At 39.8% G+C, this 22,427-nt stretch overlaps 1 pseudogene across 1 annotated transcript in view; it reads right to left on the reverse strand.

Annotated features, from left to right (window-relative positions):
• Window positions 1-264: 264 nt before the first annotated feature.
• LOC147341304 (adhesion G protein-coupled receptor G4-like) overlaps window positions 265-22,427 on the reverse strand; it is a 42,436-nt pseudogene continuing 20,273 nt past the window's right edge. The window contains exons 3-7 of the transcript XR_015159589.1: window positions 21,373-21,989; window positions 4,252-4,401; window positions 3,289-3,998; window positions 3,143-3,201; window positions 265-2,881 (exon numbers count right to left, since the gene is read on the reverse strand). The product of XR_015159589.1 is annotated as an adhesion G protein-coupled receptor G4-like (transcript). The remainder of the gene's footprint in view (window positions 2,882-3,142; window positions 3,202-3,288; window positions 3,999-4,251; window positions 4,402-21,372; window positions 21,990-22,427) is intronic.

The raw sequence follows: 22,427 nt of genomic DNA on the forward strand, positions 1-22,427 counted from the left end.
TGGAAATTCAACTCTTTGGGACATAGGAGGAAGAGAAGTCTTTGGAGTAGAGAACTTGGCTTCAGTACTTTGAGGTGAAAAAAGAATTGATGTCGAAGAGGGTGAAGTTGTACCGGATGGAATCCAGGGAGGGTATGAAACAGGTGTATTCACAGACATGGCACCTTTTGTCAGTTCAGCTGTTGAAGTATTTTCTGATGAGGAAGTCTTCTTTTCTGTATTTGAAGAATGATAAATGGTAATTTTTACACTTTTTGTGGATCCAGGAGTGCTCTTAAAGCCAGTCAAAGATGGGGAAATTTGAATATTCAAGGAAGTGTGGAGATTTTCCAGAGTAGATGAAAGCACACTTTCAGGGGCACCAGTTCTGGAATGAGTACTTATGAGAGCTGTTGCTTTACCACTGCTTACAGTTGAAAGAGAGCTGTTAGTAATCCCAGGGAATATGCTCAGAGTGGTGCTCTGATATCCTTGTGATGATTGTTGGGTTGTTGATAGAAATGATGAAAATGTGGTCTTTGGAATGGAAGAAATAGCTTCTGTGTTCTTAGAACTGAGTAGAGGAGAGACAGGGATGCCTATGAATGGAGTCACTGTCCCAGCCATGATAGTGGTTGGAATGGTTTTCCCAGAGGGAAAAGTTGGCTCTGCTGGGGAGGAAAAGGATGTAGGTGTGATGCTGGATGATACTTTAGTTATTTCTGAAGTAGTGAAAGCAATGGAAGCCACTGCATTTTTTGAAGCAGACCCAGCATATGTCAAAGGTGTGACATCTAATGACAATGTTTGCATGGTCATAGAAGGCCTGGGGGTAACTGAAGACAATGAAGTATGGAATGATCCACCTGTTGTGGAAGCATCAGAAGAAACAGTAGGAGGTGGAAAAGCAGAGACATTAACTGACATTGAGGACATCTCAGACCCGGCCCAGAAGTGGCTACAGAGGTACTTTTCAAACAATCTGAATGTCTGTTTTAGAAAATCCAGTCATTAGTACAGTAGGAGTGCCCAAAACACTTTTAGAGGTGAAGGGAGTGACACTAACTGGCCGTGAGGACATCTAGTGGATATGAATGGACGTTATCATAGAAGTTTTCCCAAGAAGTGCTATAGATACATTTGAAGCAGAAAGGGCTGTAGTGATCCTGTCAGTAGACACAGCTATAAAATTGGCCCTAGATAGTTGAGCTGTGGAAGGAGATGGGGACTCAGGGGAAGTCTGTGTGCTTTCAGAAATGAGAGAGGCAACTGAAGACACCTCAGGCTGAGTCCTAGGTGAAAGCAAGTGTAAAAAAGTTGTTTTATTGTTTATAGGATTTGATATGCTGGTTGTCCCGGAAGTTATGGTATCTACAAAGGAACTGTCCTGGCGGTGTGAGAAAGGGTGAGTCACGGAGGTGGTGCTTACTATCTTTTTCTCAGTCCTGGGAGTATATACTGAGAGGGCACTCATGCTCCCTTTTTCAGGAGATATAAGTGTGGTAATTGTCAGAGCCCGTGAAGGGAGAGCTGTTTTCCCAAGACCAGTAGACATTTCTGAAACATGGACCTCCTCTGTGTTACTTGTGGTTGAGGTAGATGGAGTCTTTGTGCTCCCAGAAGTGGGAGATGGAGCTGGATTCCCCTCAGGTGGAGTTTCTGAAGTCCAAGGTGCTATGTAGATGTGGGTGGAATTAAAGATATCTGTAGTTTCGTTGTATGAACTCTTAGGGGTCGTTTTCATTGATTTTGTAGAAAACCAACTTTTTCTCACCTCAGCAGTTGTTGTATTTTCCAATCAGGTAGTCAGCTTCTCTGCATCAGGAAAGGGGGAAATAGACTCATCTGTTGCTTCCAGCATTGTTGCAAATGGAGAAACCTTGATCATCACTGCTAGAGGCGATTTTCCCTCAAGATAATGGGAAGTTGTTTCTTTCCTTGTCACAGTAGCAATGAATCTTTGTATCATTGCAGAGTCTGGAGGGGGGGGGGGGCTGTTGTCTCTCCAAATGCAATTGTACCATTTGTCTCTGTGTGTTCTCAGAAGCACTCTCCTCAGTAGAAAAAATTGGTTCCACATCAGCGAGGGTAGATATTCTATCTACAAGTAGAACAACTGTCTCCCTTGGTGTTGAAAGAAGTTCATTTCCAAGTACTGTGAATGCAGGGGTGGTTTTTAGTAGTAAGGTGCTAAATTTAGACTCAGGCAGTTTGGTTACAGATGTGACTCCAGAAACCATGGAGAAGTTAGTGAGCCATGGAGATGTCAATTTGGATAGAACTGTTATATATCTGTCTGTAGTAGTATTAGCGATAGTGGTGGCCTTGCACTCTGGATGCTTCTGGTTGGATGATAATATTAGTAGTTGTGGATTAATGCTCTGTATTAGAAGTACTCCCATGGAACACTGATGTCAACAAGGTCTGATCTGGCCTGGAAGTCCAAGTGATCTCATTTGTGAAGAATAGATGGACACCTTCATCACTTGTTGATGTGGGACCAGACTCAGATTCCTTGGATGTGGAAGCTGATCTAGTGGAAATCAGAGGAAGCATGTTTCCACCACCTGTGGGTATATTCTATGCATATACTGGCCCAGTGATTGTGGAGGAAAATATAGTTTCAGCCACTGTAGGTGCAAGTGTTTTCCCAGGAGTCAAGGCTGTATGTGTTGTCTCAACATCACTAACGATCTGTACACCCTGAGCTCTGGTGAATGGAGAGGATGTTCTGAAAGAAAGTGCCATAGAAGAGGCCTCTTTTGGTATGAAGGTAGATATTGCGTCTTCCACTGTGGGTGAAGAGTCAGCCTGGAAATTTGTAGATGGTGATTCTATTTCAGCTGTTCTTAGCACAGGTGTCATCTCAATAGGGAGAAGGCAATGGCACCCCACTCCAGTACTCTTGCCTGGGAAATCCCATGGATGGAGGAGCCTGGTGGGCTGCAGTCCATGGGGCTGCTAAGAGTCGGACACGACTGAGCGACTTCGCTTTCACTTTTTACTTTCATGCATTGGAGAAGGAAATGGCAACCCACTCCAGTGTTCTTGCCTGGAGAATCCCAGGGACGGGGGAACCTGGTGGGCTGCTGTCTATGGAGTCGCACAGAGTCGGACACGACTGACGTGACTTAGCAGCAGCAGCAGCAGCATCTCAATAGACCTAGTTGAATAAACTGAAAATGGTATTTCCATATCAGTTGTGGCCAATATGGATGCTATCTGCTGCTGCTGCTAAGTCGCTTCAGTCATGTCCACCTCTGTGTGACCCCATATACGGCAGCCCACCAGGCTCCCCCGTCCCTGGGCTGTCTGATTTCTAGGAAATACAGAATCCATTGAAACAGCTGTGGAGATAAGCACAGACTCAGGTGGCAGTGTTGATGCAGTCCCAACGGGAGTAGCTGTAGTTGAAGTCGGATCCACTGTGGACTGACGTACACTTCTAGCAGCTGTAGATGCAGGAAACTCCTGGCTAGCTGTGGCAATAGGGAGTGCCCCAATACCTGGGGATTTGTGTTTGGGCCAAGATGTTGTAGACATGAATTTTGACTCAATCGGTGAGAATAAAGATGCTGTCCTCATAACAGCCGACTGAGATCCAGTTACTGAAGGTTTGGATACAATTGAATTGTTGGTAAATCTAGATGTGTACAGGAAATTAGTAGCTACCGCTGAATGAGAAGTCTCAGTAGCAATGGATTCAGCCATTTTGGTTGTCCTTGTGCTCTCTGAAGACGGGGATTTAGTTATTTTCATGGAATTGGTAGTAGGGCCTACGAAGGTACTCTTGGTAGACAGAGCAATGGCTGCTGACGTAGACAAAAGGTCTGCTGCAAATGTAGCTGTTTCAGCTATGGAAGTCTTTAAAAAAATTGGCGTAGGACTCATGTTGATATATGGCTAAATTTTATTTAAAAAAATCGGTGCAGTCATTGTTTTCAGTGGTGGAGATGTTGTATTGGAATACGGTCGAGTTGTATAATCAGTTGCAAATACAGGCATGCTTTTAGACACCACTGTAGAAGAATATCGGAGAAGGCAATGGCACCCCACTCCAGTACTCTTGCCTGGAAAATCCCATGGATGAAGGAGCCTGGTAGGCTGCAGTCCATGGGGTCGCAAGAGTCGGACATGACTGAGCGACTTCACTTTCACTTTTCACTGCATTGGAGAAGGAAATGGCAACCCACTCCAGTGTTCTTGCCTGGAGAATCCCAGGGACGGGAGAGCCTGGTGGACTGCCGTCTATGGGGTCGCACAGAGTCGGACACAACTGAAGCGACTTAGCAGCAGCAGCAGCAGTAGAAGAATATGCAGTCTTTTGTGGTTTTAGTCCAGTAACTTGGGATGGAATTGTCAAGTCTATTTGTTGTGAAAGAGTGGAACTTGTTTCTTGAATTATTATATTTTCAGAAAGAACTGTAAAGTTACAAAGCATATGTTAGTTTGGATTCAACTTTAGAAGTCAGAAAAGATTCTTTAAGGAAGAGCTCTATAATGGCTTTTCATATTCTTAAGAGGAAATAAGTATCAGATATAAATCAAATCATGTGGTTACAATTGACCATTGAATAACAGGGGTTGAGCTGTGTGGGTCCACTTACACATGGATTTTTTTTCCAATGGTATAAACTACAGTAATTCACAATCCACGGTTGGTTGAATCCTCAGGTGTGGAACAGCAGATACAGAGAAACAACAGATACAGAAGGCCAGTTGTAAGTTGTAATGGAATTTTCACTGCTCTGGAGGGTTGACATTCCTCACTTTCCCTTGTTCAAGGGTCAAATGTACCTGGTTTTTCTTAAGATGATTTTCTACTTTCCAAAAATCTATATATGGTTCTCATAATGCCCTGGTTAAGTAACAAGTCAAAGGACATCAATTCCATTATATCTTCATTAAAAAAAAAAAAAAACAAACAGGCATTCCTAACAGAGGGATGCATGGTAGCACACTGATTAAGAGGATTACCTTTGGAAATGAATCAATCTCTTGAAAGACACAAGTTATAAAAACTCACTTAAGAAGAAATAGATAACTTTGAATAGTCCTGTATCTATTACAGAAGTTGGATTATGTCTTTAAGTCTTCCAAAAAAGAAGATTGGCTTTGGATTCAAACAGATGTATTTTTAAATCATGGTTTCCTCATTTATTCATTATGTAATCTTGGACTAGTTAGTTTACCTTTCTGTGCTTCACTTTCCTCCTTTCTAATAAGAGATAATAACACTGACCTTAAAAAATTGTTTTGAGGGGATTTTCCTGGTGATCCAGTGGATAAGACTCAGAGCTCCCAATGCAGGGGGCCTGGGTTCAATCCCTGGTCAGGGAACAAGATCCCACATGCTGCAACGAAGACTGAGCATGCTACAACTAAGACCCGACACAGCCAAATAAATAAAGATTTTTTTTTAATTGTTTTGAGAATTGAGTTAATGCATGTAAAAACTCTTAGCATAGCCCCTGGGGCACAGTAAGTGCTCAAAAATGATTAACTTGTCAACTGCTTATATTCGTCTCAAAACTGTAGATTGAAAATGTTTTGATCTGGGACACCAAGATTTAAATTTTCTTGAACATATGCCATTTATGTATATATATTTACAAATAATGTGTGTATATATATAATAAATTTATACTATGTATATTATAAACATAGTCAAAATATGTCAAAAGAATGATAAAAATAAATAGAAACTTTCCAATATTTTCTTCCTGCACTCTAATGTATTATCTGTATGCTCCCTAGAATTGTGCACCTCACTTTGAACACCACTGGAGCCTATCTTATGTCTCAATTCAAGTCAATTAAATTGAACAAGTATTGTAAATACTATTGTAGATTCTGTGAGAAATGTATAGAGTTTATGGCATGATTTTTTTCCCTCAGAGAGCTCACACTTTTATTGGAAAATCTTATATTACTGAAAAATTTTTAGACAAAATGTAACATAATAATTTAAAAACAAAACAGTAAAAACACAATGAAATAATACAGTTGATGATAAAGTGAGCAATGGAATATACTCAGGTTTCACGTCTCTAAAGTAATGAGTTGGCCAAAAAGTTCGTTTGGATTTTTCCATAAGATGTTACAGGAAAACCTAGGTGAACTTTTTGGCCAACCCAATACAAGGGGCAATCAGTGCACTAGCTCCAAGCTAATGAGGAAGCTTTTTTTTAGAACATGTGGGCCTTTTGAGAAATGATAGGGTTTGGATAGTGAAAGCAAACTCACACAGCAATGAATACAGAGGCATTGAAAGGACCAGTCTAACTGGAAGGGAGTTATGTTGGATAGGGGTACAGAAGAATGTCAGACTAGGATGGGTGGGCAGACAGAGAAGAGAAGAGAAGATAGTGGCTTTACTTACTACAAGCCAAGCACTGTGCTACTTGCTCTCACATTTAATGCACCTAACAACCTTATAAGGTAGATATCACAATTAACCACATTTTAGAGTTGAAGAAACTGAGTGTCAGAATCTTCACATGAATTACTTGCTCAAATTCACACTTGGAGGTTTATCATCCATAGTCTTAATCACTATACCATTTGCAAAGATGTAAATTCTTGAACAAGGAGATTGAGTTGATAAAAAGTAAATTTTAAAAGGTGACTCAGATGGTAAAGAAACTGCCTGAAATGCAAGAGACCTGGATTCAATCCCTGGGTCGGGAAGATCCCCTGGAGAAGGGAATGGCAACTCACTCCAGTATTCTTGCCTGGAGAATTCCATGGACAGAGGATCCTGGTGGGCTACAGTCCATGGGGTCGCAAAGAGCTGGACACGCCTGAGTGACTAACACTTAGACTTAGTCTTTAAGGAAAATGGATTCGATGGCAGTGTACAAGATGGATAGGAATGGGAAGAAACTGAGGGCAAGGAGACTTTTAAGAACACTGATAGAGTCGTCCTCTCCACCTCACTCCCACCAACCCAGCCATCCACTCCACATGCACTTGAGCAGACAAGCACTGCTGGACATAGCCATATAGGAGGGTGAATTAATATTTCTATAAATTCATGATCACCAACCTCAAATAAGCCTTTCACGCGTGCATCCAGCCTAGTACATTTCTCTGGTCAATTTATGCTCCTACTCTGCAATAACTATTGATAGTCTTCCCCATTCTCAGACTTTACCCTCACATGTTTATCAAGTAACCTTGCCTCTTACTTCATAAAAAAAAACAATAGAAGTCATCGGACAGAAACTTAGCTGTGCTGACTTCCCCTCCTGATTTTAAACACGTTCCACTCTCTTGCAAAGAAAACAAAACCCCTATATCCTTCTACAGGTACTGTCCTCTCACTCTTCTCCCCGTCACACCCAAACTTTTTTTAAAAAGTTTATCAGACATCCCTGGCGGTCCAACGGTAAAGACTCTATGCTTTCACTGTAGAGGGCTCAAGTTTGATCCTTGGTTGAGTTCAGATGGTAAAGCATCTGCCTGCAATGTGGGAGACCTGGGTTCGATCCCCAGGTTGGGAAGATCCCCTGGAGAAAGAAATGGCAACCCACTCCAGTAGTCTTGCCTGGAAAATTCCATGGATGGAGGAGCCTGGTAGGCTACAGTCCATGGGATCGCAAAGAGTCGGACATGACTAAGCAATTTCACTGGCACTGAGGAACTAAGATCCTGCATCCATGCAGTGCAACCATAAAATAAAATAAAACTAATAATAAGCCAATAAAATAAAACTAATAATCTTTAAAAAGTTTATCGATACTGGCTATATCCATGTTCCCCTGACCCATTCTTTCACCCACAGTAAGCTGGCTTCTGCCATCATCATTCAACTGAACAGCCCTCACTAAGGCCACCAGTGGCCTCCATGTAGACAAATACTATGAATCCAAATACAATACAAATACTATGAATACTTTGTCAGTCCTCATCTTACTTGACCTTTCAACAGCTTTTGATAATGTTGACCACTCCCTCCCTCTTAAAATACTCTTTTAATTGACTTCCAAGACATAATGCACTCTTGGTTTTTCTCCTACTTCTCTGGCCACTGCTTCTGGCTATCACCTTTGCAGACATACTTTATTTTACCTGGCCATTAAATATCAGGGTTCCCCAAGGATCGGTCCCAGCACCTCTTTTCTTCTCACTCTATGGTTTCTTCACCCCTTGGATTCGAAGTTACACCAATACACAGATAAATCTTGAAGTTATATTTCTAGACTAGATCTCTATTCCAAACTCCACACTTATATAACCAATTGCTCACTTGACATCATCTCTTGCATATATATCTCATTAACACCTCAACTCAATATGCCCCAATCTGAAGTCTCTCCAAACTGGGTCCTCTTTTAGTATTCCCTCAGTGAATGACATCATCATACATTACACTGTGCAAGTCAAAACTCTGTCCCTCTGTCTCCTTTGCTTTCTTTCATCTGCTATAGCCAATTCATAATCTTGTCCTATGGATCTTACCTGCTAAACATCTCTAGATTCCATCTTTTTCTCCATCATTATCACTTACAACTGTGCCAAAGCCACCATCAATCTCTCACCTAGACTATGACAGTAGCTTCCCAACTAGATTCTGCCTTCATTCTTGGTGCTCCTCCAATCTGTTGCATAATACGATCAGAATGATCTTTTTGACATGCAAATTTGATCATGTATCACACACACACACACACCTTCACATACTTAGCTCCCTTTAGTGGCCTTGTGTTACTTATAGGATTAAAAGAGAAAAATTGTCAGGACTTCCCTGGTGGTCCAGTGGTTAAGAATCTGCCTTGCAATGCAGGGGATGGGGGTTTGATCCCTGGTCGGGGAAGTAAAATCCCACATGCGGCAAAGCAGCTAAGCCCGTGAACTGCAATAACTGAGTCCACACACCACAATGAAAGATCCCAGACGCTGCAGTGAAGATCCCACGTGCCGCAACTAAAACCTGAGGCAGCCGAATAAATACATAAATAAAGTATTTTTTTTTAATTTTAACAGAGCTTAAATAAACTATGCATGGTTTGGTCCCTACCTACCTACCTCTTCATTCTCAGTTTGTACTAAATTTCTCCCTTGTTTTCTGGGCTTCAACCCATCAGCCTCATTTTAATTCTCTAATACTTGGCATTATTCTCCCACCACAAAAGCATTGCATATGCTGCTTCTTCTACTTCGAATGATCTTCCCACCCTTCTTCATCTGATTAACATCTATTCATCCTCCAGATCTCGCTCATGCATCACTTCTTCAAGGAAGCCTACCTTCTTTTGCCTCCATGACTGGGTCAAACCAATCTATTCTAGGCTCTTATGACAACCTTCTTATGACATCCCTCATACCTCTTCTTCATAGTGCTTGTCACAGATGCAATTTTACATGTGCGCATGGGTGCTTATTAATATATGTCTTTCTCACTACACTGTATGGGTAGGGACCTCGTCTTTCTTTGCTCACTCACCATTGCATCCTCAGTGCCTAATACAGTGCCCAGCACATGGTAGATGTCCAATATATATTTGCTAACTAACTGGACAAGTGGAAATGATGAAGGTTTGGAATAAGATGAGAGTAGTGTGGGAAATCCCAATCCTACAGCTATTGGAAAGGAAGAATTGACAGGATATGTTAGCAAAGAGGTTTAAGAAATGAAGATAGAGAAGTCTCAGGGAACTTGACTTCTGCTTTTGAACTAATTGGAGAACAGTGGTGATATTCATAGAACTAGGAAAATTGGGAGAGCAGCCTCATTCAGAAGGAAAACACCCACTTCAGGCTTGGATAAGGGGAATTTGGAACGATGGCGGAAAATCTAAGTGAAAACGGTACATAGTAAAATTCAAGACTGAGTCATAATTTTTCTGCAGTTCAAATCACCCAAAATGAAATCATGCATATTTACCATTGGGAAATTATTATTTTGAATCTACCTGGGAAGCACAACATCTATGATATAGGAATAACTATGGTGGTAGACAATCTACTAACTTATTTCACTGTCTCAGGCATTAAAATTGCTTTTAATTTGCATGTACAGAAATTCTGAGATGTGTGTGGGATGTTCTTTGAGATTCTGTGGTCATCAGCAAATAGAATGAGTGACAATCAGAAACCTGCAACTAACTGTATAGATCAGTTGAAAAGTTAACACATTTATAAAAAGAAAACAAAATGGTATAAGAAGTGCTTTTTAACTTAATTTTACAACATTATTTCAATTATCAGAGATTCACATCCTATCAAGCTATAACAGCACAATATTTATTTCAAGCTTTCTGCCTTCAGATTTGACCATAACTGCAAGTAAAAGAATTGTCAGGATCTTGGCTCCCATTTTTACAGATGGCTTTATCACAGCCAATTGGCTTAGCAAACCTGTTAAAATGTCACTTATATCACACTGGAGGAGTGTGGCATCCCAGGGCCTTAATCACTCCCCATGAATGCACTAATTATTGAGAGAAGGGTTCACAATTCCCATTCCTTAACAAATGATTTATGATTGAGCTGCATTCACTTTTAGGAAAACAATAATACACTAAATACCACAAAAGCCTAAGTTATGTTCTTTGATGCAGCATTCAAACAGCACTGTTACAGAAACCCTTAACAAGTAACAGGAAACTCTTTTAGAACATAGAGGACGGGAATTAGGCATGGTATTTTATCTAGAGAGGGCTGAGCTATAGATGTTAATTGTTATTAACACTTCTTGTAAGCATCTCAAAAAGAAGCAAAAGATTGAGAAAAAGAAAGACAAATGAGCTGAACAAAATTGCCAAGCAGGTGGCATTTTAAGTACCAGATACTGCTTAGGAAATAATGCAACTTTCATTTTAACTTAGGGGCTTCCCAGGTGGCTCGGTGGTAAAGAATCCACTTGCCAATGCCGGAGACATAGGAGATAGGGGTTCAGTCCCTTGGTCAGGAAGATCCTCTGGAGAAGGGAATGACAATTCACTCCAGTATTCTTGCCTGGGAAATCCCATGGACAGAGGAGCCTGGTGGGCTGCAGTCCGTGGGTTAGCAAAGAGTCTGAGCAACTGAGCACACACACATGCACACATTTTAACTTAAAACCTGGATTTGTATATTTAAGCAAACAAATCCCATTGAATCTTTCAGATGAAATGTTTTTAATAAAGACTCAAGTCTTCTGTAATTAAAGCACAGAATTTTAGAACTGCCTTGGAGATTGTATTCAATCCCCTCACTTAGAGATTAGGCCCAAAGAGGTGCAGTGTTGAAAAGATGAGATTTTCACAGGTGAAATATGTAGAGAAGAAATAAGACTGTGTGCGCTGGTGCTTCAGTTATCTGGTACCCATAAGTGCATGCCCTCAATTTACACAGAAAACCACAAACCCTGGAGAAAGAAGGGACTCTATCTAGAAGAATCAAGGATTGGAAAACTTAAATAATAAAAGCCAGGTTGTGCAGATGCTGAACTGCTCAACAGAAAGCAATCACCCACAACAGTCAGATACAAACTTTAGAAGAGATCATCACAGTATTAAACCAAAACATGGAGACACCTTCCAAGCCTTGGCATTGAAACCCATTGGGAATCCCAAATTATAGCCATGCTCTGAAACAATGTTGTTTAAGTTTAAACAAACATCTTGAAAAACATCTACTTCTGCTTTATTGACTATGCCAAAGCCTCTGACTGTGTGGATCACAACAAAGTGTGGAACATTCTTAAAGAGGTGGAAATACCAGACCATCTTACCTGTCTCCTGAGAAATCTGCATGCAGATCAAGAAGCAACAGTTAGAACTGGACATGGAACAACAGACTGGTTTCAAATTAGGAGAGGAGTACATCAAGGCTGTGTGCTGTCACCCTGTTTGCTTAACTTATATGCAGAGTACATCATGCGAAATGCCAGGCTGAATGAAACACAAGCTGGAATCAAGATTGCTGGGAGAAATACCAATAACCTCAGATATGCAGATGACACCACCCTTATGGCAGAAAGCAAAGAGGAACTAAAGAGCCTCTTGATGAAGGTGAAAGAGAGAGTGAAAAAGCTGGCTTAAAACTTAACGTTCAGAAAATGAAGATAATGCCCTCTTGCCCTATCACTTCATAGCAAATAGATGAGAAAACAATGGAAGGAGTGACAGACTTTCTTTTCTTGGGCTCCAAAATCACTGCAGATGGTGACCTCAGCCATGAAATTAAAAGACTCTTGCCCCTTGGAAGAAAAGCTATGACCAACCTAGACAGCATATTAAAAAGCAGAGACATTACTTGGCCAACAAAGGTCCGTGTAGTCAAAGCTATGGTTTTTCCAGTAGTCATGTATGGATGTGAGAGTTGGACCATGAAGAAAGCTGAGTGCTGAAGAATTGATGCTTTTAAATTGTGGTGTTTGAGAAGAGTCTTGAGAGTCCTACTGCAAAGAGATCCAACCAATCTGTCCTAAAGGAAATCAGTCCTGAATGTTCATTGGAAGGACTGATGCTGAACCTGAAACTCCAATACTTTGGCCACCTGATGAGAAGAACTGACTTATCTGAAAAGACCCTGATGCTGGAAAAGACTGAAGGCAGGAGGAGAAGGGGACAACAGAGGATGAGATGGTTGAATGGCATCACCGACTTGATGGACCTGAGTAGGCTCTGGGAGTTGGTGATGGACAGGAAGTCTGGCATGCTGCAGTCCATGGGGTCGCAAAGAGTCAAACAGAACTGAGTGACGGAACTGAACTGAAACAATATTTCTTGAATAATCACTCATATCCCAAACAGAGTCGATCTAATCCCATCAGAAGCTTTTTAACCAAGATTCATGGGAATTAAAGATCTTTTCAAACCCTAAGTCTAGCAACTAATTAGAATGGGCTAGCAAACCTGTTCAATTGATGCAGAAAAATCTTTTGACAAAATCCCACATCCATTCATGAAAAAAAATATCTTGGCAAGTTCGGAATGGAGGGTGTTTCTATTAACTTGATAAAGATCACCAAGAAACCTACAGCTAACATCAACCATAATGGTGAAAGGCTGAATGTCTTCCCACTAACACTGCGAAATAGGCAAGGATGTCAACTCTCACCACTCTTATTCAACATAAATAGTATGGAAAGTTAGAGGCACTCCAGTAAAAAAGGAAAAGAAATAGTAGGCATTGCAGATTAAGTGATTGTCTTGTCCATGCAGAAAATCACAAGGAAGCTAAAAAAAAAAAAAAAAAAAAAAACCCTCCTAAAACTTAAAAGTGAGTTCAGTAAGGTTGGAGGACACAAAATTAACACAAAGTAAAGCGTTCTTAGACTTGACACCAAAAGCATGATCCACAAAAAGAATAATAATAAATTATACCTCATCAAAACTAAAAGCTTTTGCTCTGTGGAAGCCCATGTGAAAAGGATAAAAGAATAATCTACAGATTAGTAGAAAAGATTTGCCAAACATATGTCCAACAAAGGACTAAAATATATAAAGAATTCTCAAAACTCAACAGTAAATACATCCAATTTAAAAACAGCAAATAAATTAGTACTCCGGGATTAACATATATACACTGCTGCTGCTGCTGCTAAGTCACTTCAGTCGTGTCCGACTCTGTGCGACCCCATAGACGGCAGCCCACCAGGCCCCGCCATCCCTGGGATTCTCCAGGCAAGAACACTGGAGTGGGTTGCCACTTCCTTCTCCAATGTATGAAAGTGAAAAGTGAAAGTGAAGTCGCTCAGTCATGTCCGACTCTTAGCGACCCCATGGACTGCAGCCCACCAGGCTCCTCCATCCATGGGGTTTACTACATATAAAATAGCTAAACAATAAGGACTTGTATAGCACAGGAAACTATACTCAATATCTTGTAGTAACCTATATGGAAAAGAATCTGTAGAAAAATATATATGTGTATAACTGAATCATTTTGCTGTACACTTAGAAGTAACACAACATTGTAAATTAACTATACTTCAATTTTTAAAAAAAGAGAAATTAGGCAAAAGACATGAATAGTTCATTGAAGAGGTTATATAGATAGCAAATAATCACAGTAAAAGAGGTTCAACATTCTTAGGCATCAGGGAAATGCAAATTAAAACCACAATATGACATCACTACACAATTACCGGAATGGCTAAAATTGAAAAACAGTGACAATACTCGATGCTAACAAGAATGCAGAGAAACTGGACCACTCATACACTGCTGGCAGAATAGAACATGGTACAACCACTTTGGCAAACAATCTGACAGTTTTATATAAAATGAAATGTTCAACTATTACACTTTGGGGCATTCATCCCAGAGAAACAAAAACCTATTCTCACGCAGAAACCTGCACACAAATACTCATAGCAGAGGTTTTTTTTGGTAATAGCAAAAAATTAGAATCATCCCAGATGCCTTTTAACAGGTGAATGGCTAAACAGTGCTATATCCACACCATGGAATCTCACTTTGCAGTGGAAAGAAATGAACTATGGGTAAACACAACAACCTGGATGACTCTCCAGGGAATGATGCGAAGTCAATAAAAGCCAATCCTGGGCTTCCCAGGTGGTTCAGTGGCAAAGAATCTGCCTGTCAGTGCAGGAGACGCAGGTTCAATCCCTGATCCGGGAAGATCCAACATGCCGTGGAGCAATTAAGCCCATGTCCCACAACTATTGAGCCTATTCTTTAAAGCCCACAAACCACAACTCCTGAGCCTGTGTACTGCAACTACTGAAGCCCACGCACTCTAGAGCCCGTGCTCTGCAACAAGAGAAGCCACCACAACGAGCAGCCCAGGCACTGCGGCTAGAGAGTAGCCCCCACTTGCCACAACTAAGAAAAATCTGCACAGCGATGAAGACCCAGTACAGCCAACAATACAAATAAATAAATAGATAAACTTTTAAAAAGCAAATCCTTAAAGGTTACATATTGTATGATTCGATTTGTTAATGTTTTTGAAATGACAAAATTTTAGAAACAGAGGACAGATTATTTGTAGTTGTCAAAGGTTAGGGATGCGAGAAGCAGAGATGTGGGGAAAGGGAGGAAGGTGGGCATGTTTATAAAAGGGCAACATGATGGATCATTGCAGGTTGAAACCATTAGCCATTCTGTATCTTGACTGTTGATGGACACACAAGCCAACACAGGTGATAGAACTGTATAGAACTTAATACACACACACACACACACACACACACACACACACACACGAATGAGTACAGGTAAAACTAGAGAAATCTGAATAACATCAGTGGATTGTGTCTAGGTCAATATTCCGGTTGTTACGTCATAGCTTTGCAAAAACGTTACAATTGGGGGAAACTGGGCAAAGTGTACAAGGGATCTCCAGCTGCACGTGAACCTACAGTTATCTCAGTGAAAAGTCATTAAAAGGAGCAAATCCAAAAGTCCACACCCTGCAGGCAGTTGAACAGTAAATGAATGTCCGTTTGTACTGGAGAGACCACAGAAGCCATGGAGAGTGGCCTCCATCTTTGAAGGGCTTACGAACGTGTTTCATCTCATTCACCTTTTGTGAACAAGAGATCACTTGTGCAAATGACCTGCATGAGTTTTGCTGTCTGTGTATTTTAAAGTGGTGATAATCCATACTAATTCATAGGGGCCTGTGGACTTAATTGCCATTTGCTCCTTCACTTTGGACCAAATTGTATTATTGTAACCATTGGGAGCTAGAGGACAGAGGTATGGAGTAGCTGAATATTCATGAGGCATTTTGTTGCGGATGTACCTGCCAACAGAATATTAAGTAGAACATTTGATAAGGTACCAAAATCTGCTTGTGATTTGGGTATATCACCTCATATTAAATCTTTGCATTTTTCTAGACCACATTTCACATCTGATTTTTCTTTCAATCACGACCTCTGGAAATATAATTCAGAGTGTGTTTATTAGATTTGTGAGAGATAATGGTGACCAGAAACTGTCACAGACACATCTGCCTATGGGGTAGAAAAAATACAAAATGAGCATCTTTAAGATGATGAGGGGAAAAAAATTGTTTTCAAAATGGTGTCTGTATTCAGTTTCCAGGCAAGGACACAAAAAATGAATCCTGCAATAGAGAGAGAGAGAGGCTAGAAGTTTCCATCTCTGAATCCATAGACGAATGTCACCCTGTACAGGAGAATACAAATAAGGAGGTTTGAACGAACTTCAAACAGCCCTTGCTTATCATTCATGATGAAAAATGAGTATCACACAGAGAATTGATGTACAGGGGCAAAACCAAATCTCATTTTAGCTAGAAGAGCCCATCAGAGCATCCTATCAGAACTGATAATTGGACAGAAGGCTTAATAGTGGGCCAGACAAATGTCTTAGATAGTATGTAAACTATAAAATCAATCAGTGCATATTTTAAGAATGGTTAGTTCATAAAGTAATTCAAAACAGCTGGAGCATTAGATTAATTAATGGGCTTCCCTGGTGGCCCAAACAGTAAAGAATCTCCCTGCAATGCAGGAGATTTGGGTTCGATCCCCAGGTCGGGAAGATCCTCTGGAGAAGGAAATGGCTACACACTCCAGTATTCTTGCTGGAGAATTCCATGGATTAATTTCATAAATCTCAGCAAATCAACAGCTTCATGCACACAACGACCTTATGCTTTGATACAGGGTAGATTTTGCAGAACTGACTCAGTTCATGTCACTTTATTCTTTTCCAAGAAGGGATTTTTCAAATGCATTAAGTGAGTGATTTAATCTACATACCTTTAGGAAGACTCCTCACCTTCATACATTCCCAAGTCACAACAAATCTTTGTTGGATCACGTGTCTGAGCTGAGATTAGGCAATTATGCTCAACATACCTAGAGAAGAATTTTAGTTTGTGATCAGTCCCTAATTGTCACTTCAAGAAATTTTGGTCACCATCCATTCCTTTTAAAAATACATTAGACTTTTGTCATATCTAAAGCCTGGAAACAACTTAAAAGTCCTTCAAAGGGAACTCATTGAATAAATTATACCATAGCTCTATTCTATATAATCAGAAAGCCCTATATTTTCTGATATTGAAATATCTCCAAAATATACTATAAAATGTAAAAAAAAAAAAATACAGAGGACTATGCTTATGGTCATGATCTCAAATGTGAAAGAGAAAAATGAAGAATATTTACACTGAAACACAGTTTTAAACTGTTTCTGCAAGGATATTTAAAAAAATTAATCATTACTTTTAGGGAGAAGCACTTGGGCTAAGGGATTGAAGTGGAAGGAGACTTTCACTTTATATCTTTCTGCATTGTTTGAATTTTAGCCATGCATGTCATTACTTTTAATTTAAAAACTGAATAAATTTTAATGAATAGTTAAATTAATAAAATAACTAGCAAAAATGGTAAATCAATTTAAACTATAAAAGCTTATATCCTTTTGTCTTGAAATTGTACTTTTAATCATGTGTCCTATGAAATTACAAGCCCATGTATACCAAGATGTGTGTACAAGAAAATTCATTGTAGCGTTATTTGTAACTGCAGAGTTAGAAGCAATTTAAATTCCCACTGATGGTGAGTTAGTCAAATAAATTGTAGTACAATGGATATATTAATATGAAACCCCAAAACGAATGAGGTGGGTATATTACTAAACATGTGTCCATCATATTAAGCTAAAACAAATCTAATTGTAAAACTATGTGTACATATGCGAATATTATTTTTGTTTTTTAAACTATACACACACATTACACCCGTGCAAACATACACACATTATAAATCCACAGGAAAAAAATTCTAAAAGAAAAATGACACCTCTGTGGAGAGGATGCAGGGTAGGTTTTACTATATACTTTATGTACTTCTGTATTATTTGAGTTTATTTTATTCACAACAATATGGATTGCATTTATAACATTTTTAAATAAAGAGATGCTTTAAAACTACTCTAAAATGGAATTACTAATGATTAGCACCTTTGCCTTGATTCTTATTAAATAATAAACACCTTTATTAAAATAAACCCCTTGTTTATTTCTGAGATATCCACAACTACAATGAATACTTGTTTATTAAACTCAGGTAGTGTTCATGGTTTTCAGCAAACGTTCCCCCAAAGCCTTGTTCTCATGAATATATAAATATATACATATATAATTTATGAGTAAATAGATTTATTGAGAATTATAACCTAGTAATGTGCTCATTATAATTTATTTTTGAAAGGTCATAATATTTCTATGGAACATAAATAACAATTTATTAGGCAAAAGCTGAAGCTAGACATGTAGTAACCACTCCTATTTATTCAGATAATTGCCCTCTTTTTCCCAGATGTCAGACGGCAGCATGGAGGTAGAAGAAATTCTGTGGTGTTATAGTTCCTTCGGTGGGGAGCAGGCAGTGATCGTAGCTGATAACCAGGTGGGTTAGCAGCAGCAGCAGCAATTCACTTCAAAGGAAGCTTCTAAGACAGTGTCTCATAACATTTTGGGGGGCCACAGACTCCTTTGAGGTAGTCCTGCAAGCCATGGAGGGTGAAAAGAATGGCTTTGCAACAGTACAGATCTTTGTTCAAATCCCTGCTCCACTACTTATTTGATGGGTGACCTTCAGCAATTTATTTAAACTCTCAGAGCCTCTCTTTCCTCAAACATAAAGTGCCTGGCACACAGCAAGGACTCAGTAAAAGGCAGCAATTATGCTATTTTAGAATATGATGAAAACTACAGACTGTCCTCGGGGGAAAAAAATTCACCTTACGTTTTTAGCATGGTGCATACCATCTCAAGGGTTTTGCTCACCCGTCAAAGCTGTTCTGAACCTCAGGTTAGAAACCCCTGGTCTAAGGTTTGAAAAGAACATTTGAAGACACCAGAATAATAAAAATAACATTTTCTTTTTTTTTCCTACTCCTTTTACTGTTATTTTCGGTTGTGTTTTCTTTTGCTTGTTCATTGTATTGGATTATTTGTATATTATGTCCACCAGGACTTAATGAGAACAAGAGGATAGATTGTACATTAAAAAGTGTACAAAAGAGCAAAATGAATAAGGGCCATCTAACACTTTAACACTTCAGTTAGATTTAGTCATTTACCAGCAAAGTGTAGGAAAGACCATTGCCATTCACTGGCCAGATTAGGCTTTCAAAGACCACCACGAAGTATATGGATTTAATAGAGCCATACTTCTGGTTCCTTCCATCAAAGATAAAGTTACTTGAAACTGCTTTGAGTGAGCTGTTCAGGCTTAACCTACTAGTTCCTAGCTCAGTTTTTGTAAGCAGAGCCAGCCTGGACTTTTCGCTTTCATTTTCTAGCCTTCACAACAGAGAAAAACCAAATGCCTTCAGGTAGTAGCTCAAAGGAATAGCTCTCCTGTTCCTTTGCATTAGTCTGAGCTCAAAGAAATACAGAAAGCTTCCGAAATGTGCCGCTGCCATTATCTCAAACAGCATTCAGACCACTGGTGAGAATCTATCTCCAGAGTCAGTAAGAGCCCTATAAGGCATGGATATAGCCCCTAATCCCTCTCTGCTGCTGCTAAGTCGCTTCAGTCATGTCCGACTCTGTGCGACCCCAGAGACGGCAGCCCACCAGGCTCCCCCGTCCCTGGGATTCTCCAGGCAAGAACACTGGAGTGGGTTGCCATTTCCTTCTCCAATGCATGAAAGTGAAAAGCGAAAGGGAAGTCGCTCAGTCGTGTCCAACTCTTCACGACCCCATGGACTGCAGCCTACCAGGCTCCTCCGTCCATGGGGTTTTCCAGGCAAGAGTACTGGAGTGGGGTGCCATCGCCTTCTCCGAATCCCTCTCTACTCCCTCCCAAATCCATAAGAACAATAAATAATATTCCTCTAAGAACAAATAAACATTTCAGGAAATGAGAAAAAATTCTACCTGGATGCTGTTATCAATGACTTCACCCACGCTTTGGCTGCTGCTGACAATGATGGAGAAGATTGGATTTGAGAAGTGGGGACATTCAGAGAAAAACGATCTTAAATTTCCTCCTTAAAAATGGAAAGAAATACATGTGTAATTCAAAAAACCCAATTTTCTTACAAGAGTTTACTTTTAGATGGTTCTCCCACATCATTACTGCTTTCAAAAGAAAAATTAATTGGTATACCAATACTGTTTCCCACTAAAAGGGACTGGGATTCTTTGGTAAAATGGCTGAGTCTTGGGCTGAGTGGAAAAGTACAAGATGAGCCTGTAACACTAGTATTGTGCTAGAAGCTAAGGAAGTACTCAAAAAATAATGGGAATATGTCAAAAGGACACAAGAGCCAGACTGAAGGACTCCCACTGGCCAAATCTGGGCCAATCTGAGCATGAAAATAAATGATAGCAACAGATTGTAACCCATTGAATAAACTAAGAGTCCATGAGTTCATGCTGATATAAACATACAAACAATCAGAAGAATAAACAAGTAAATGTGGAAGAAGAAGACACTCTTCCTCACAATAGAATATTAACTAATAAATATGGGAAAATGATGGAGTTCTAAAAATCATCATTTTGTAGTCATTATAATAATAAGTGATTGAGGCATGAATCATCAATAGATATAAAACTACTGGGTGAAAGTTTAATAAGAACAGGATATTGACATAGTTTCCAAATATCTCCCAGGAAATTACTTAATTACAAAGGAAAAAAATAGTAACTTTGCAGTGGAGAAATCTAACAGTCATTATCAGAATCAATTGATTAAAGTTACCATCAGCAGTAATGAGACCAACTGGCATCATGAAAGGCAGGGAAAGACAAAGGATCTGTTTCAGATAGAATCTATAAAGACTCATAACTAAATCAAATGCATGATCTGAATTGGATCCTGGACCAAGTAAAACACAAGAAATTATTAGGACAATTGGATAAATTTGAATATGAACTATGAATTAGATATTAGTATTTTATCAATGTAAAACTTCCTGATTTTGACCACTGTACTGTGGTTCTGTAAGAGAATTTCCTTATTTTCAGGGAATTACACACTGAGATATTAAGGGATTGAAATGAAGTCTTATATCTGCAACTTAATCTCAAATTATTAAGAAATAATTTGTGTGTATGTGTGTGTGTGTGTGGGTGTGGGTGTGGTTGTGGGTGTGAGAGAGAATGTGTGTATGGAGTGGGGGAAAATAAGGAGAGTGAGAGGGAGAAAGATAAAACATATGAGGAAATTGGAACAGTCAGTGAACCTGGGTAGAGAATATATAGAAATTTTTTGTCCTATTCTTGAGATTTTTCTGTAAGTTTGAAATCATATCAAAATACAAGACAGAAAATAATATTTGCTCTAAGTTAAAAGAAAAATGACAAAATCGTGGCAACCTTAGGCCCCTCTGAGGAAGACAGAACCTGAGCCGAGGAGTGGGTTGCTTAGAGTAGCGAACAGAAGAGTTCTGTACCGTCAGTATCCTTGCTAAGAAAGACCATTCATCAGTTACTCACAGCAGCGCAGTTTCACATCAACAGTTGGAATGATCTTGTTGACGAGCCAAACATCTTTTTCCCAATTAAACACATTTCTTCTCAGACACTTCATAAACTCTTCATTTCCCAGGATGTGGTCCCAGAGTTGAAAGTAGTACAAGCTGCTGGTGAACCTAAGAACCAGGCCTTGAACCTGGTCATTGCCTTTCTTGAGAAAATGTCCTAGAACCAGAGTCCCATTAGGCGCTAAGTTTTGTGGTTGATCCATAATTACCAGTATCCTTTTCTTATTCAGGAATAGCTCTAATCTGCCTTTTACACCATTCCATACCAACCATACTGTGTGCCACTGAAATGGAATCAGGTGGTAACGAATGTGAAAGGTCTTGCCAAAGTTGTACACAATTACCTGCTGATGATCTCCTGAGAGTTCAAGTTCTATGTCTTCTCTGCCCAGGAAAGTATTATTAGTAATGTAGGAGAAAGCCATCCAATCACTTGATTTGACACTCACAAATCGCAGGTCAAGGCCTACTGTGAATTGACTTAGTCCAGGAATATTGTTGGTCAGGCTTTGCCATATGTATCAGCTTTGCCATAAAAATCCAGCCTTTTTCCTTTCAGTGAGAGTGAATCTGTCCACATTTGGGGGAAGGGAAAAGAGAAAACAAATGAAATTTCAGTAACAAAAAAAATCAATTTTAACATCTTCCTTAGCCATAGAGTCCAGAGAAGGCAATGGCACCCCACTCCAGTACTCTTGCCTGGAAAATCCCATGGATGTTGGAGCCTGGTAGGCTGCAGTCCATGGGGTCGCGAAGAGTCGGACACGACTGAGCGACTTCCCTTTCACTTTTCACTTTCATGCATTGGAGAAGGAAATGGCAACCCACTCCAGTGTTCTTGCCTGGAGAATCCCAGGGACAGGGGAGCCTGCTGGGCTGCCGTCTATGGGGTTGCACAGAGTCGGACACGACTGAAGTGACTTAGCAGCAGCAGCAGCAGCCATAGAGTCAAATCCAGATTGTACAAGACTATTATGAGTCAATATTGGTGTGCATAAGCCAAAAGAG

This window comes from Bos grunniens, chromosome X (genome assembly GCF_055505025.1).
Source record: "Bos grunniens cultivar Pamir isolate PY7600 chromosome X, Bosgru_T2T1.0, whole genome shotgun sequence".
NCBI lineage: Eukaryota > Metazoa > Chordata > Mammalia > Artiodactyla > Bovidae > Bos > Bos grunniens.